Here is an 18,202-nt window from a genome sequence, read left to right on the forward strand (position 1 = left end):
GCCTGTGGTGCTTTTTCCTCTCAAACAGAGGAGGAGGCTCAATCGGTCAGAAGCTGTGTGCAGGTCCCCAGACTCAAAATGTGAGGAGCTCATCTCTATCATGGCTGCTCTGAGAATCTTTACAGACAAGGATTTCTATTCTATATTGTGGTACTGCAGCCTTTGACAAATCTGCTGAGTATGAAGACATCGATAACTTTGCTCGTACCAGTTTGATTCTGATCTCATCTAACAATCTCCCTCTCATATACAGAGGTAACTCTAAAGAACCAATCATTCCATATGAGTGTATCAAGTGTCAAAAAATCACAGAACATTTCTGAAAAGATTTTGATCTAAGATACAAAATGCTCAATGCACATATCAATACTGAAATCACTTTTCAAAATATTTTGTTGTGAAAATGCAATATAAGATCTTGGTTTTGATTATATTACTGCAAGTGAATCAGGGACAAGTTCAAAAGTACAGAATACCACTACATAAAATATGATATTAGAGGAGAGGGAGAGGAAAGCAAACAACTGAAAAAAGCCAGCTTGCCCAGCTACATAAAAGCCTTGATACCTGGCAGACCTTGATAACCACAACAAAATCCTCTAAGGATACATGATTGCCTGCAGTTTGGTGAAGTTTAAGCACTTGGAGTGTAATTTCTGAAAATTTACTTTGTTGCCAATTTCATTTCCTTTTCAAAGGGCAAAAGGTTTACTATATCCTGGTTCAACAAAGCATTACAAAAGTAGGCTTTACTGAACTTAGACCTACACCTTCATTTCCCTTTGGGAACTACATTAGAATGCTCCAGGTTTTGCAGATTCACATATTTACCAAGCTGAATAAAGTCCAGCAGAAACAAGCACACAAATAATGGAAAAAGGCACAAAATATTAATATGGTTAGATTTAATTTTGTTACTGAAATTGAGTGTGGTCCAATCATACACAGTGAATATCCTGGGTACTCATTCTTCAATAGAAAAGGAGAAAAAAAAAGATACAAAAGGAGAGACACTCCTTGCACACCCCACCAAACGACATGTCCAGGTAGTTCTTCCTCAACTCCTTTCAGTGAGCTGTTATCTATTTACTGCCTCTTGACAAAATACATAAAACCTTCACTTGATATAAAGAGCTCCACTTTGGGCATGTTTAGTTACCCTTCACATTTACTGGACTAAAGAGTAAAAGAAAAATTGCTCAACATGCTCTATATCACAGCAACTAGCTCAAGAAATAAAGATGACTAAGTACAGGACTTCAGACACCTATTTCCTTTAAGTGAGCAGTGAACTATTTTTTAAATTGTTTTCACTGAATATTTAACTTAAAACTATAATAGAAAAGGACAAGTAAGAGATTCCAAAGATAAAACTCTGTGGCTTATATTACACATTTGAAATAAATACATAATTTAGTCCATAGCCAATAACATATTGGCTTAATTTTGAAAAGAAATTATTGCACAAAAATAGTTTTACAATGAATAAGTCAAAAGCTTGATTATCATTTGCTTTAGGATTGTGTATTTATTTTGTTTTCACATTTACAGTTCTTTCAAGAATATTTTGACTTTGCTACTTATACATCATAGAAAAATTATTAAAACTAATTCAAAAGGTTCTCACTATCAGTCTTTAAACACCTAAGTGTTCAAGGTTACACTGATTTGTTAGAAAGGCCAGGGTTACAAATTTTTTCCAGTACATTTATAGACATATGTCAAATAATTTGAAAATATAGTACAAAAGCCCACTATCTCAGTATTACTTCAGAATTTCCTTTTCAGTTTAAAGGAAAATCAATCATTTGCAAAAGTATACGGAGACATTATAGTTAAGACTGGATTGCATTTTTAATTCTAAGTGGTTCACCTTCATTTTATTGAATAAATAAATCTAAATTCAACGTCTCATAACAATAAATTAAGTATTTAATAGAACTCACAGCAAATATCAAGGCACACAACAACTAAATTTATTGCTTTCCATTTGAAGGTTCCAAAATGTCAATAACTGGACTTCATAACTTCCCTCTGAAGAAGGCAACATTTTTTTAAACCGAGAATTTGAGTAAGAAGTAAGAAATCCACATGGTAAACTACTGAATAAAGCCAAGATTCCATGCTGCGCTACTACAATGCCAAATGCTTATTCAGTGTTCTGCCATTTTGCTTCTATTTTTTGGTATAGCAGTAATGTTAATAAATTCCTACTAAGCCACAGAGACCAACTACAGCTACTAGAAACTGACAATAGGGTGCACAAATTAAAAGAAAAAAGCTAGCCAAATTCTACCACAAAAAGATGTTCTACAGCAACATCAGCTTCATTAGATTATTTCAGGTCTTCAGAGTCAAGATGCTCTCTATACACTAGATGCAATTCTCTTCTGCTCTCACAGAAAACACAAAAACCTTCTTTACACCCAATACTTCCAACACTTTCAAAGCTATTACTTAGTTTTTAGAATTCAACAAAAGAATAACACGAAGCCTGCCCTGCCATGGTTTATGGATACTTCTCCTCCATACTTCCCAGACCATCATGTTGGGCTTTCAGGCAGCACCTTCAGGGGAAAACATCCCAAGTCAAAACAGCAGGTAGCAGGAGACAGCAGTCATAAAAATAAAACAGTGGAAGCAATATTGAGTTCTCAATTAATAGTCTGAACCTATCACTTTTTCTTGGATTTTTTTTTCTGAATGTAAGAACTAGAACCAATCTGCCCCAGATCATAGACAGAAAAAGACAGGCTATTTAATAATTCATCCAGCAGTTTAAAAATTAAAAAATATCACAACTACACTGTTATTACATAAAAGCCAAAACCAAGCAATGCATCCAGTTCACTTGTTATCTTAAGTTATGAAAATAACCACCAAACTTGAACCACTCACCTTTGACACACTGTTAAAAGGATCCAGGCAGTGAAAGGCAGGACTCTCCAACAAAATTCTATACACCACCGCCTGAAACAACAAACATATATTTTAGTTCTAGCACTAAACTTAGAACATTTCCAAGTAGGTAATTTAGCTTTCAGGCTGTCAAAACCTCCTATGAGATGCTGAAGAGCAGGCAGAATGGCTTGAAATTGATCCACCTGTTTAGCATAAACGGACCCCATCTTCATATTTAACTTCTCTCAATGAATACAAGCCGATTTTAACCCCAAACAATCCAAACTATGTACAAGTTAAGCCTTCATAATACAGAGAAAAATAAATCAAGAAATGGAATTTAAAATTCAGCCTAGATTTAGAAAGACTATATTTTACAAAGCACCATTATTTACTGTTTCCTTCACTTTTGTATTAGTCAGTTTACCTTGACTGTACTTTCTAAGAAAAAGAAAATGTCTCTACATGTGGAAAAGAGGTACAGCAACAAAAGCATAGCCAGGAGTTTTGTGGGGCAGTGAAGTATTTTCATCCAGAAGGTCCTCACACATACAGAGATGTGTCATTCAGTTGGATTACTACCACCACATGTGGCTTGAAGCCTTCTGGCACAAGAGATGGTGACCCAACGAGAGAGCTCCAAAAGCAGTGGTGAAGCTTGTCAAAGGGTCACAGAACCACATTCAGGGAAATTCTGGCTGGATGTAAGGCAAAAGGGTGGCCAAGCACAGCCACATATACCCTGTGAAGTGATGGGCCTTCTTCCTGGGAGAGTCTCAAATTCTACTGAATATGGCCCCAAGGTGCAGCCTCAGCCTTGACAGAACGTGCATGGCTCGTCCAGAGGTCCCTTCTGGCCTCCACTGTTCTGTTAAGTATTTCTAGCCACAAAAGTAACTGTTCAGAAGAGAGGTCAAAGTATTTAAACACTTGTTTCTGTTTTTAATGACCCTTCTAACTCCACAGGATGTCTGACAAATTCAGGCTGTGTCAACCCCTTAAGATCCAATTCAAAAAGAAGAAAAAAATTCTCAACAACTTCTTGTGCTGTAGCCTCTATCTCATAAGGATGGTGTGTTAAAACCCCTACACAACCCCAGACCACTCCTGCACAAATGTTTCCCTTCAAAGTCTTTTCTGAACAGATTCCAAGCAGTTGTGACTCTATAAAAGCCTCCTATGAAGAAATTAACTTCAAAGGAGCAAGTCACCCAGTGATCCCATGCACAACAATGAAGGGAGGGGAGAACAAGAAGTATTGACAAAGGTATTATAAATACCTTACCCAAATGTTTCAAAGTGAGATTTACTCTCCCATTCATTAATAGATGGAGTAAGAGAACTACTAAAGTCACAGTTTGACAAACATTTAAACCTAAACATATTGTTAGGGGGTAAAGCACATGAGACTCCCTGACCCCCAGCTCCTGGAAGGTCACCCCTTGGTCCCCAGCAAGTGTAAGGGAAGACAAACTGTTGCCAGCCCTCCTGAAAAGCACACAAGATTAAAAAAAAATAAATTAATAACGGAGGATAGCAAATGATGAGAAAATGTTATTCCAAAAGAAGAGCCTCCTGATCCAATTCACCACCTGAATGAAGATTTTCCTGTGAGAGCAGAAAGCAGACTCAAGGGTGACCAATCCCTTCTCCTCTTCCAGGTGGTGGCTGGAATAGCTGTTGTCCCACCTGGGTTTTCAGTGCTCTGCAGACTCAGACCACAGGCAACAACACTTTGCTGTATCAATTTTTCTAACCAATTAGAGATCTTAACTGTGTTCCCACTGAAAACTGCTCTATTGAAATTGCAGAACAGATATCAAGTTAATGGGAGAGAGGCTTTAATAAATGAAGCAACATTAAAACCCCAAGGCAGAGCAGATAAACTTTCCTGCTGGCTGAATGTTTTGTAGTACATGTTTTTCTCCTGTCAATAATACAAGGATATTTTTAATATTAAGAGGTAAAAAAGAGAAAATAAAAATCTCCTCATTTTTTTGGTACAAGATCTTCTAAATAGTACTATCTATCTTTCCTTGTCCTACCTCACAAATCATCTACTGCTCATTACAATCTATCACTGAAGTGCTGTACCAAACCTCTGAGTTTGCTAGGGCATTTTTGTTTTCCTTAAAGAAAAACACAATGCCTCCATTAATTATTGCTTCCACCTTCACAAATGCACACTTGTAAATAGAACATATGTTTGAAAGTGAGATGGAAAACAGCACTATTCATCATCAATACCTGAAAAACAAGCCCTGTATTTATTAGTCAGATAGAGAAGTACAGTTGGGGGGAAAAAAAAGAGTCCAAATTTCATCTGAACACGTAAGAAAAGAATGAGTCATGTTTATCTCAACATAACAATGCTAACTTCCTTCTGTAGAGTGAGAATGATTTTGGCAGCTCAATTAAAACACATTGAAAGTAGTTTGGAATGTTAATGTTGATAATGCAAATAGTCAAAGGAAGAAGATGCACAAAAAACCAGCACTCCTAACAACGCTCAGATTGAAATAAATCTCTGTTAACCTAACAGACACACAAGCTCAAAATGCAGACTGGTCTCTGTCCTCCTTGGGTTCAATCCTGTTGCATTGTGACCCCATTTTCTATTTTTCTCATGATAAAAATCTTCATTTGGCTTTGGAAGAGCCAGAGGAAGTTTTCTGCTACGACTCACACTAACAGTCACTTCCCAGAGGAGAAGTCAATTTCCATCACACACCCCCACAGTCCAAAGCTTTGCCCAAAATGCTGTGATTTGCCAAGTGACACAAACTCAGGGTGGAAACCCAGACCTCAAATATTTCAATTATATTTAAAATGTTCCTTTAGAACGTGTTCCTTGAAACAATCCTCAGTTACAGAAGTTCAGGACCTTTCTTCTCAAGGGTCAAAAAATTATAACAGCAGTTAGGGTTTGGGACTACCTGCCCCTGGCAGAGTTTGCACCACACATGGAGTTTCTGGTTCTCCTGCTATGTCCTACAGCCAGGACTAGAAAGAAATATTTGATAGCACAGACATTCTGGGGAACGAATTGTAAAATTTTGGGAGTACAAAATTATTTTGGATCACCTTCAAAAGCCTTGCAGCACACAGGACTTAGGTCACCTAAAAGACAAACTGGTGCAACATTGGAAACTCAGGAAATCAACAACTTTTTTTGGAAGTCAGCAAAGCAAATGGAGTAATGTCAGCCCAGCCACATGTGAAATGCCACAGCTCCTTAGCACTCATGAGTCTCCCTATACTCTACACTTCCCTTGAGGCCCAGAGCAGAAGAACAGAAGACTATGGCAAGGAATAGGAATGGCAGAGTATAGGAATTGGATGAACATGGGATTACAAACACACAAAGCAAAAAGGCAAATTTATCTAGTCTTCAACAGTAACTTTAGTCACTCATTTGCTTTCTAAATCAAGTTCTTCCAAACACAAGGACTATAAAAGTTTCACAGTAAAAAGCCTCTGTCAATAGTCAGAAATAAAATTTTGAACTTGATGCTTGCAAACGACTACCAGAAGGTAAATATCAATAACATCTAATATAGGAACATTATTATAAAGGTTACTACTTCACAGAATAAATTAGTGGCCTTATAATGATTACATTATAAGAAGCATCCACAGTTATTAACCACCTCTTCTTTCACTAATAGCTCTAATGTGCCCCATTTTCTTTATCTCCATGGCTAAAATCCAGATTCAGCCTTACAGCAACAATTTCCATGACAATTCTCTTAGGCTCTCTTCCCAATACCCAACCACCTCCTATTTAAATTCTGACATGAAATAGCTAAAATAATCTCTTTGATACTTAATAGGCTAATACACAAGAATGATCTGACCATAAACCTGTACTGCACAGAGTGGGAATTTTAACTCCAATTGACATATTACTGGTGACCTTCTGGAGAACAAATGAAAAGCATCACATTAATACAAATTCTCCTGTGGAGAAGATCAAGTTGGCAATCTGCCAGTTCATTACACCATCTAGCTTCACTCCAACATTAAATATTGCCTTCCTTTGTAATTGACTGAAATACACTGGAGCAATTGCAGGTAACCACTCTGGGCTATTAAAGTATTCCATTAAGACTTCTCCATTAGGCAGATATTTCAAAAGAAGTTACATTAAAATAGGCTATGTTCAAAATATTGTAACTATGCAGACAATTGGGCAAGCACAATCCAGTTCCATGGAGCAGCAGACAGATCAGCCTAAGCACTCAAAAGCTCAATGCCTGAATTTGCTTAAAGGGAAAAGAAACCCAACAAGTTTTTTAATACTCTAGTATATGCTTCGTATTTTAAACCTCCTAGTCATATACATTGTCTCAAAACTCACTTAATATTACCTTCTTCTACAGGTAAGAAAATGGTTAGGTTAAAATAGTAATACACTTTCAGAGTCAGTATGAAACACAGGGAGAAAAGGAAAAGGAAAAGTGAATTTACATCATATTTCAGGTTTCAAAAAGGCAGCAAATTAAAACATTGCATTACAATGTGTAGAACATTAAAAAAAAACCAACAAAAGAGTTAAAATCCTTTCATACTATATAGTCTATACAACTAAGCTTTTCTTCTCTTAAGATTGTGGTTCCCTAACAGTGAGGAAGCAAGTGAAATGAGGCACAAGAATAGGTTCACTGCCTTGCTTGCAGAAAAGACTGTGAGATACTTAAAACACTGGGAAATATTTGAGCTTGTATGCCGGCTATAAAAATGGGACTAGCCCTTGAAGCTAAGACAAATTTCTGTGTTTAAATGGCCTTTTTTAAGCAGTCCAGGTTTGGAGCCATGGCCAGAGGTTGCACAGGTTACCCTAAGAAATTCATGTCTCTATTGAATAGCACACAGGCAGGAGGTTGTGCATCTTCTCTGTGCTCCTGTCTGGATGGAAGAGCTGCTGTGCACCTCTGGCCATGCTGTTTGTATCGAAGAGAAAGCACTTAGACACGTATCATTGGTCCTTCAAACAACTCTTTCTTCTTTAAATAAACATATACTTGGGGAGGAATAGGAAGAGAAATGCAGCTAGAGAAAACATGCATGGCTCACATTTTAATCACACACAATTAAAGAATCTATGCTGACTTGTAGTTAACTCCTTTAGTAAAATGCATATTCTCTGGAGTACACATATATTTCCAAAAAACAAGAATATATTTTACATATATTTGCACAACCACCTGATATACTCATGACACACAAGTGGTTGGTAGTTTAAATAAAATCAGTATTTAAAATAAATACTGTCTTTCAAAACCTAGCTGCCATTGCAAGCTTCCTATTTATCACTTGCATGACTAGCATCTTTTTAAACTGGAAAGGAATGAGGAGGTATACATCTGTTAGTGGATGCATCAGCTGAGATTTCTACAACATATATTGTACAAATTTCCATTATTTTAAGAGAAATCACATGCTTTTTACATTCTCTAGCTCTCCTCAAGAAGTCTGAGCTACTAAAAAAACCTAAATACTGATAAAAATTACTACCTAAACTCATTGCAATATGCAATTTTTAAAATTCCTGGATTAAGCAGGATTTTCTATCTTGATACCTGCTGATAATGATCTAATTCATATTTGATTATGCCGAGCTGCAAATTTCTGTAGCAGTCCCTGCATAAGAACAACAACAACAAAAAAAAACCATAAAGCACAGTCAAAAAATCATGAATGGGTGGCCAGAAAGCTTCCCCAACAGGAAGGCTATGAACTCTGAGAAGACATGCAATATTGCAGTCTCAAAAGCAAATAACCCCCAGGACAAAAACCCCACATATCTGATTGTTCAGACCAAAAATCAAGCACCAAAATAAGTGCAAGCTGTGACCAGTTACTCTGCAAGCTGAAGGAAGCTCACAACAAAGGTGCTGTGCCACCATCATAACTCCAGGTTTTTTAGCATTCCTATTCAAGAACTATCAGCAAAAAGTGAAGTATTCGAACTCCATTTTACATCAATCCCCTATTTCTTCTTCTTTATCTGCAGTAAGAAAACAGAGCTTGCAACCTTTCTTATCTTCTTTTTTTAAGGGTTTACAAGCTGGCTCTGTAAGGATATGGATAAATACCCCCAAAGCCCACATAGGAGAAGCAACAAAAGTCTTGATTCATGCTTAGGACAGCTCTAACCACTTCAAGAACCCTTACAAATGTACGTGGAAAGACTTGCATTGCCAATTATAACTGCCAATAACCATAGATAAGCAGAAACTGAACTGTATGTACCAAGGGTGTTCTTAAACTTTGTCTCACAGTGTCTCTAGGGGAAGGAAAGGATTAGACTTCAGCCCTAGGTAATACTTCACTAAGTGAGCTTCTTGAGCCATGGTTTGAGCATAATAATTCTTTTGGTTTTCTTAATAGGATGCTTTATTATTCAAATTACAAATACCATTTTTAGAAACATCTTAGCATCTATCATTAGTAAGAATTTCATAAACTAGTGCTTTAAACATAAACAGTTTAATAACTGACTCCATTTGAGCTTCAGCGTTTTTCTTATCAATAATTTAATACTTTTTTTGTAAAAACTGTACAACAGTCTTTTCCATTAAATATAAAATCAGCTCAGAATTTTTGAGGATGAGCAACTTACCAGCCCCAAGCAGCTCCTTCACAAATCTGTTTTTCCTACTGCACCTTTATGTAAAACACTTTAAAGGCAAAGATGTATACAACCCACTGAACTATATCAGTTCTTCCAAACCTCTCTACAAGAGTCAGAGCTTTTAACTCAATGCCTATGGATTTCAGGACTGTGGAAGATGACCACAAACAGCATGTTAATATACTCTTCAGAATAATCTGGTAATTGCACACATAGATTACTGAAAATTAACACCTCCACTGGAAAAAGATTCACAGGTGCCTTTTAGAGAACTGAAAACCACATATTCCAACGAATTAGCTACCACAAGAGAATGTGACATTAACTCAGTATCAGAGAAACACTAGGCAGACACAACTGGTTACCACTCATAGCTAGGATGACTAACACTTAAAATAAGCAAATAGATCTCAGAGTTACACAGTTTGAGATGATTTGCTTTGGGGTGAGATGTAACAGAAAATGGACTGTGCCAGCAGCCACAGAGGGTCAAGTAAGGCAGACTTAGCCTTCTGGCAATTCAAGTTAAAGGCTGACTGAAATCCTTATTAGAGTTTCTATTCTGGTAAATTATTCATTCTTTCTTAGTCTGAAGAAAATTTTCCCTATGTGTACATTGAACACAGCCTGTCTGAATTTAAAAGAATACTGCCACTACTGTTTTGGTGCTAAAATATATGGCAATGGTGATTTTAAGAGGGATAGGGTCAAGGTCAGTATTTGTCTTTGAAGCCACCAGGCAGATACAGAGAACTAGAGGAAATGCACAGAGCAGATTGTGACTGATGTCTTCAAGGAAACCACTGTCAGAAACTTCTTGATAACTCAAACTGCAAAGTGGCAAGTGCTAAATTTATGCTGACAGAACAAGGCATGCTTTGGGCACTCCCCAGCAAAAGCTGCCATCAGCAACAGCCATCATTCCCCACACCTGAGCCTGTTTGCTGAAGGTGTCTCTGTTTTATCCTTCCTCCAGATGCTCATCCAACAGGAATAAGGATGGTCTAGGCATTACTGTCCAAGCAGAGTATCTGACACTGAAGATTTTGCAAGCTCTGCCCTATTCTGTTAAGGCAAACTGCATCTGAAGTACTGCCAGTATGAACAAGCCACTTGACTTGGACAGGACAGCAGAAAGAAGTCCAGGCTCCCTGGCCCTCGGGTGAAGAAATCTATGACAACTTCAGCTGAAGGAGCAAGTTAAAGAAACCTCTCTAAACCACCACCATCAAGAAGAGCAGAAAACTACTGCTTACTTAAACTTAGTATTTCATTTACAATGCCAAAAAGCACAGGGCTGAAGAACTCACATAATCAGACACCAAACTAGAATGAATGCAATAGTAAAATTGAGGCAGGGGAGATCACTCAACAAAAAATCCCTTACTGACACCAGAATAGGTTCAAATAATATCTGGTTTTAGTAGTCAGTAATGCTCTGATGAAAACTATCTTTGGGAGGAGTAAGATATTTTTGTCACAGTCTATTTGTATATCAAAGGCTGTGAAAAACTGGTATTTCAGATTTAAAGTTTTTCTGAGTCTCCTCTGATGATGTAACTGCTGAAAAACAACAAGGTTCAAATTGCAATAACCTGCATAAGGTTCAAGTACAAAACTACCAAACTAGAGGTTCACATCTAAGAGCCAAAGGTAACTGGAAGACAAATACATGGAATTTTGAAGTGGTTTTGCCACTTATACAGCTGGGTAGGTGGTACAGTGCCATTCTCTTTGAACATGGCAGAACAGCAGTGCGCAAAATCTCCACGTTCATCGTGCAGGACAAAGATCCTTAGATCCATGTTGCCTTTTGGAAATAATGGCCGAGTTGCTAGGACCTCCACTTCCTAAGAGCACAGTTCTCCCCAAAACCTTGTTTTTCTTCCAAGTAACCATCACAAAAGCAGGTGAAGCAGTTTTTTCCGGAACCACACAGAAACTTTGCTTTAGGTTGGCAACAAGAGAAGTGTTAATGCAGCTTTGGTTCCATCACAGCACACAGCAGCTCTAGCCGCAGGCTGTGCCGTTACTGGTGTTTGGAAGATAACTAGGTGTTCCAGAATCTCATCATACCCAAATAAAATTTGGCAACAGCCTACCATCTGAAGTTTTTAGCAGTGATTTTTTTCCCCTTTCATGTCTTGTACACATTTGACGGTGTCTTATTCTACTCATTTTAATCACAGCAGTTCAGTGGCAGACTACAAATGAAAATGCAATAGAAACATTGCAGGCCCTGTAACAATAGTCAAAACAAAGATTTCCTATGGCAGCTGTCAAATTAATGACATCTCCAAAGCTATCTAAATACAGTATCTGGGCAGAAATCCAATTATGTCAATTCTGTCTGAATACCCCAAAAGAGAGTCCTACTGGGGTTAGAAGTGGAAATAATTTTAAGCGCAGATTAGCTACATAAGCAGCTCCACTCTTGAAACCAGAACAAGGGAACAAAAACTTAAAGGCATGACATTTATCTGGATGCAAGGGAGAGGGGAAAAGGAACTGTTAGACATCTGGCAAAAGGTCAAAGCCAATTACCTTGTCCAAATTTGCCCCCAAGATAATAGCTTCCAGGTCCACTTCTTTGAAAAAAGACATATTGACTCAAATAATAACAAAGATTTCTGCTTATCTCTCCATCCTCAACTACCACTTTGGTTTTTCCAAAACTTCTTTTTCCAACAAAACATTAACAGCAGTAGCATAACACCTCAGAAGCACAAAATAAATTTACCTGAAGTCCACATAGAAGAAAATAATATTCTCCCTTATTTTGACACATGGTATTTTAATTTAAGAGTATGACTTCTTGCTGCTTTACTTAAATCATTTTAACTTCTGATTTCCCTTTTTCTTTGGAAGTATGTGCTACTGCCCAGTTATGTGGCAAATTCTATTTACTAACCCTGCAACAGGATTCTGTTTATTTGTTGTTTTAAAACAGATAAGGATCAAGGAGAAAGGGAAATAGCATTTGAATTCAAGGAAGAAATAATGAGGATTTTTTTTTCTTTCTTTGCAGGCATATTAAAATGTAAGTTTACCTGTTTTTTTTAAATGAAGCTATTCAAGAGACTGCTATGAAACAAAAAAAAACTGTGTGTGCCAAATAACTGAAGCATTATATGTTGGTTAGTAAATGCATTCTACCTAGAAAGCCTTATCTCTACTATGAAGAGATGAATAAACCTTTAAATACAAGTATGATGATCAAAAATAGGAGACTGGTTTAGACAAAGTTTCTTGAACTGATCTGTCCAGAACATTTTCAGTGGTAAGGATATAATTTACTATATATATATTGCAAATGCTTCTGGTATCAAGACAGCACAAAATTCAGGAGAAAGGAAAGCATTAATTATTAATGTGGCTATATTTAGGACTGTATATTCCAAGTCTGTGCTTTTTCACTAAAACTCACACAATTAGAGGTGGGTATTTTTTGTTTCTGTTTGGTTTTTTCCCCCTGAATGCAGTCATTAGCAATACTCAGAAAAATCTGAAAACAAGATACTATCTTGGTCAAAATCTGGTATATTCTAGGGTATAGAGCTAATTCAAAAAGAAATTCAAAGAAACACCTAATACACAAATGCAGGGTTGCACCCCAGAACTCAAGATAGCCTTAATTCAAAAGCAATACCAATGAAGAGCAGCTACATTTTCTTAGGGCACTTAGTCTCAAAATCGCTTTGCAGAGTTATTCACAGACATCTCTTTGCAAGGCAGCAATTTTGGGTATTACCAGTTTGAACCAAATTCAGATCAGTAACCCATAGGTTCTCTGCTGTTAAAGCATAACAGAATATCAGACACAATAATTTTAACTAAACTTCTAAACTAATAATAACAACTTTATTTTATTTACATATAATATACAGGTAATATACTGAAAATATACAGTTTATAAATATACATATATGAAAATATACAGTTAATTGAAAATATCTCCCAACTGAATCATGCAGTCAATGAGCCTGTCAGAAGCATTTTTTACAAAGCCTAGAACAAAAATCTTTAGCTACAATTTTCCTCAACTTCCTTTTTTTTTTTTTAAGGATATATTCAATCAATCTATTTGTTTCCAGTTTTGTACGAGGTTTAATTTTTGCATTTGCTCTCTACAACAGACTGAGCACAGTACCATGAATCCTCCTTCATGTCACAAAGGCACTGCAAATCCAATCAAATCCAATTACTACTCCATTAGGTCTCATTTAAATCCCATACGGTATGACAATAAACTGAATGAAATGAGAATCAGCACATTTTTCAACCATCTTTATAGTATGACATAGATGGCAATCACAGCTTAATAAAATTTCATTTACAAGAAAGAAAATTCAGAGCTACCTTTCTCTGCCAGGCATTTCAGAAACACTTGGGAAATGCCTCTTCTTTCCACCATCCCTTGAAGAAGCCAGTTGCTATTTCATAGTTCTCAAACAACTGTTCCTTCTGCTTGTGGCAGAGAAATTGGTCCTGGTCCCAGTGCTCGAAACATATGTCAACCATAACAACAACCACTAGCTGAATTCAACATTTACTCCAATGGTGTCCCAGTTCTCATTTTCTTGTTTGTAAGGGTTTGTTTTATTTTGTCTGTTGTTTTTTACAGATTTCCTGGGTAAGGAACCCTTTGACACAGGGTTACTTCATGTTGGAAAACAAGGAGGGGAGATCAAAGCAAAACTTCACCACTCTGAAGGGTACTGAAAAGAAGATGAAAATTTTAAAAATTAGCTCTTACCCTATCTGGATTTTCAAAATTATCATTGCTAAATATTTAATAAATTTAGACAACTTTCAGAAGCTCTGAATACGTCACCACTTCAGTGCAGTTTATTTATGGATATATAATTATAATGTCCCTCTCTCCATACAGTATTTCCCAAGCTCATCCAACTACCCAAATATGTATAGATGTCCAAGTCTGTCCTTTCTTTTGGGAACCAAAAAACAAAAGAAAACAAAAAAATCCCTCATTTGTAGTAGGCAGTCGCAACAGTCAAAGCTCTCTCTGAAGAGTACACAAGAGCATTGTTGAATAGCCCTTTCTCAATAGCTAACCTGACTAAATCATCTTCCTCATGCAGGCTAGAAATCAAAATGTCATGCTGCCATTTAAACACATGATCTGTTGCTAAAAAACAAAAGCCAAGAAAACATATGCTGTCCACTTTCAAACACACATGCCAAATACGTTGTTTCTAGTACAGAAAGGCTCAAAGAACAGAGTTCTAAATATTTCAGACATTTCATTAAACATTTCTAGTTACAGTTTTATTAAATTTTGTCCTTTACATGCCTATTGACAACCTGAGAAACAGATAAATTTCAGACTGAGAGAGAGAGGATGCTGATGGGGGGAGGGAGGGTAATTAAGTAATTTCAAGGTTGGTACTCCAATTCCACAATTAAAATGGGAAGATCTAGGCCAGAGCCTCCTCGGTGCAGGGGAGATTAAAATACAATAACATGAGGTTGGGGTTTGGGTTTTTTTTCCTTTCTGTGACAAAAGGAAACAAAAGGCAGAGGCATTTTTCCATGCATATTTCTCAATCACATGGGCTTCTCTGGTGCATTTCCATGGGGTATTCTGCACACACTTTAAATAGGCTTTATCAACCTGCAGGAACAGAAGCTTCACTTACAGAAATATGAAGGCACTGGCTTCATGATCTGAACATCTTTGCCTAAAAATTAAGCTAAGAGTATCATCGCTGAGTTTTTTAAAACTAATAAAGATCTGAAAACACTAGATTGTGCTTGTATACTTAAATAATTTTGAAATTCCTGGTTAATTTAAAAGGAGGCAGAACAATTTCCTCTCCTTTCTGCATGATTTTAATTATATTGGTTTTCTTTGTAATTTACCATTCCTTTCAGTAGATTATGATGGCAAATATGAATCCTATAACAAGAACAGATCCTTTAGGGATGTTACACATCTCAAACTGCAAAAGAACACAACCATCCCACATGCTTCAGAACACAAAGTCTATGACATGAACCCTAAGAGCAACAGTCTCAAAAACTCACTGTTAATTGCTAAAGCATACACACTATTTTTCTCCAAAAAACTAGTTATAACAACCTTTCATTTAAATCAGCAATATCAAAATGTCACAAGTGTTTTCTTCCTGACAAATATGAAGTAACAGTTCCCAATAAAAATTAAGTCTTTTCAAAACTACAACCTACCTACAGACTGTGAACATATCAAGTGCTCAAATTATAGCTACTGAATTTTTAGAAGCACTAGGTACCTTAAGAAAGCAGTACAACAAGCTTCAAGTTCTTAGCACATTTGACATATGGTGGCAAACAAAAAAAAAATAAAATTTAAAAAATCAACTCAGGAACAGACATGCTGTGTGAACAGGACTCAAAATTTTGGTGATGTTCCAGGAATCAGAAATAAACCTACCATGACAATACAATATCAAGGATAAAAAGCATGATGCATCATCTAGTACTGGTTCTGACACCATAAATTGGGTACGCCATTCATTCATTCCTTTGCAAAAAAAAAAAAAAATTATTCTCACCTTGTATTTTACCAGCTTGTTGTAACTTTACATGTGCAAACTTCTTTCTATCAGAATTCTTATATTTCCTGCTGATGACAGGCATTAATGAGCTCAAAAAGAGTCAATCAATATTCAACATTTCAAAAATATCCAAAACAAAGCAACTCAGGGCAATTTATTTTCATTAAAGACATATTAGTATCTTACTTTGTAAGATACAAAGGCAACAGAACAGAAAAAAGAGCAACCCTACAGAGGACGTACCAACCAAAATTTCTAGCTTGGGTTTCTACGCCCATGTAACAAATTTTTGAAGTAGATAGTGCCCAATTATCAACTGTAAGGATAAATGTTGCACACTTTGCTTAGTTTCTGTTTCAGAAGCCAGTTTTAGCTTTGCCACCTAAAAAAGCTGGCTGGCTTCACCACAGAAACATGACTCCTCTTTTCTGCAGAATACAACCTGATGAGAGCTTCAAAATGAGCACTTTGGGTCTGAGAACCAAACTCAAAGCTGTCACATGGCAAAAATGCCTTCTGTTTGAATAAAGCTTGAAGGAAGAATCACCTCAAAGGAGGACAGTATTGTTTCTTTGTCCAGCCTTTCAATGTCCCTACAGGCAAAAAAAACCCCTTCTCTTTCCTATCTGCTCCTATCTCCCTGGAGCAGAGAGGCAGGACGACTGTGTGGACCTGCTACTTGAAGACAACTTACACTGGTGAGCAGAACAGCAGATAATCTTGACTTGAGCATCAGCTTTGGAAAGTTATTGGCACATATTTATTTATCAGTCAAATTTATAATGTCAAAGAATAAGCCATCAGACTGATATACACACATCCACAAACTCTGAATGGCATCTTGTGTACCTATACAAAAGCTTTACCAAAAAATGGAATGAGATCATGGGGTCCTCAAAAATCAGAGTCACAAGATTTCTGTTATTCTCAGCAGGGCAGGATTTCTCCTCCCCCCATCTCAAATGACTGACTCAAGCTAATTACCACCAAATGTTATGAAACAATTCTTCACTAAAAAACCCAACCCAAAACAAAACAAGCCAACCACACACATCTATTATTTCAAGAAAATTTGCAGAACCAGAAGTATGTGTAAATTGATGGCCTAAGGGCAGCAAGAATTCTGCTCCAGGTCTACAGAGCTTCTCCAAACAGTACCAACACATAAATGAGATTACAAATCTACCAGGGCTACATTTTGGTTGCTAACACATGCTATCATATCTTCCTTAGTGCCATTACCTGCAATATCTACCAAGCAATAAAACTTGGATGGGCATGCAATCACAAGTTTATTTCAGAATTGCTCTTTGCTGGTGTTTTCAAAACAGTAACATGGATAGCAGATATAGTCCTTTAGTAAGTGGCTAGTAAAGATAACTCACATGAGAAGGTCAAGCAGTGAAAAAGAAGATGAAGAAACAAGACAAGAACAGCCAAAATGTTAGAGGAACACTGAAAGAGATGAAGAAAGGTTTTAAGCAATTAGCAATTCCCTTCACAGACAAGGAAGGAAAAATACACACAGAAGACCTATGCAGAGCTTAGTTTTAACTTCACCTGATGACAAACAACCACCAATTATTAAAGTATTCAGAACAATTTGATAGAAAAAATGAGGGTTGGCTGGTAATATCCTCAGAACAAACACTGACTTTGATGCACTGAAATTTCCAAGATAATACATTCAAGAACATTTATACATAATAAAGGAAACACGTATCACCTGTAATGACCATTACACCAAAAGAGCTCAGGTTTTAGCTAGGGTTTTGTATTTGACAGTTTAAAGTCCAATTCTGAAAGATAAAACAAAATGCTAACAAATTCAAGTCAGTCTTTCAGAAAGGGAAGAACTGAGGAGATGTTTATTGCTAATTCTGATCCAAGTCAGAGACACATGATGAAAAGTTCAGCATGCAGGGATTCTTCAAATGGCTGACTACATGTACCATTTTGTGATTTTTCCCAAGTGTTTCTTACCTAGATTTTCTTAAAGATATGAATATATACAGAATTTCTAGAAAAGTTGGAAGAAGAGTTTTGAAACAAATATACAGAGGACCATCTAACAAATTCCCAGTGTACTAACACCCCTCTTAAA

General features: G+C 36.7%; 1 protein-coding gene across 2 annotated transcripts in view; it reads right to left on the reverse strand.

Annotated features, from left to right (window-relative positions):
- The window catches only part of NCK2 (NCK adaptor protein 2), an 84,466-nt gene that overhangs the window by 49,665 nt on the left and 16,599 nt on the right, over positions 1-18,202 (reverse strand). For both annotated transcript variants that reach the window (XM_054627866.2, XM_054627865.2), the window contains exon 2: positions 2,899-2,970. The gene's annotated coding sequence lies outside the window, so the exon portion shown is untranslated. The remainder of the gene's footprint in view (positions 1-2,898; positions 2,971-18,202) is intronic.

Source organism: Agelaius phoeniceus, chromosome 2 (genome assembly GCF_051311805.1).
Source record: "Agelaius phoeniceus isolate bAgePho1 chromosome 2, bAgePho1.hap1, whole genome shotgun sequence".
In the NCBI taxonomy this organism is placed as follows: Eukaryota; Metazoa; Chordata; class Aves; order Passeriformes; family Icteridae; genus Agelaius; species Agelaius phoeniceus.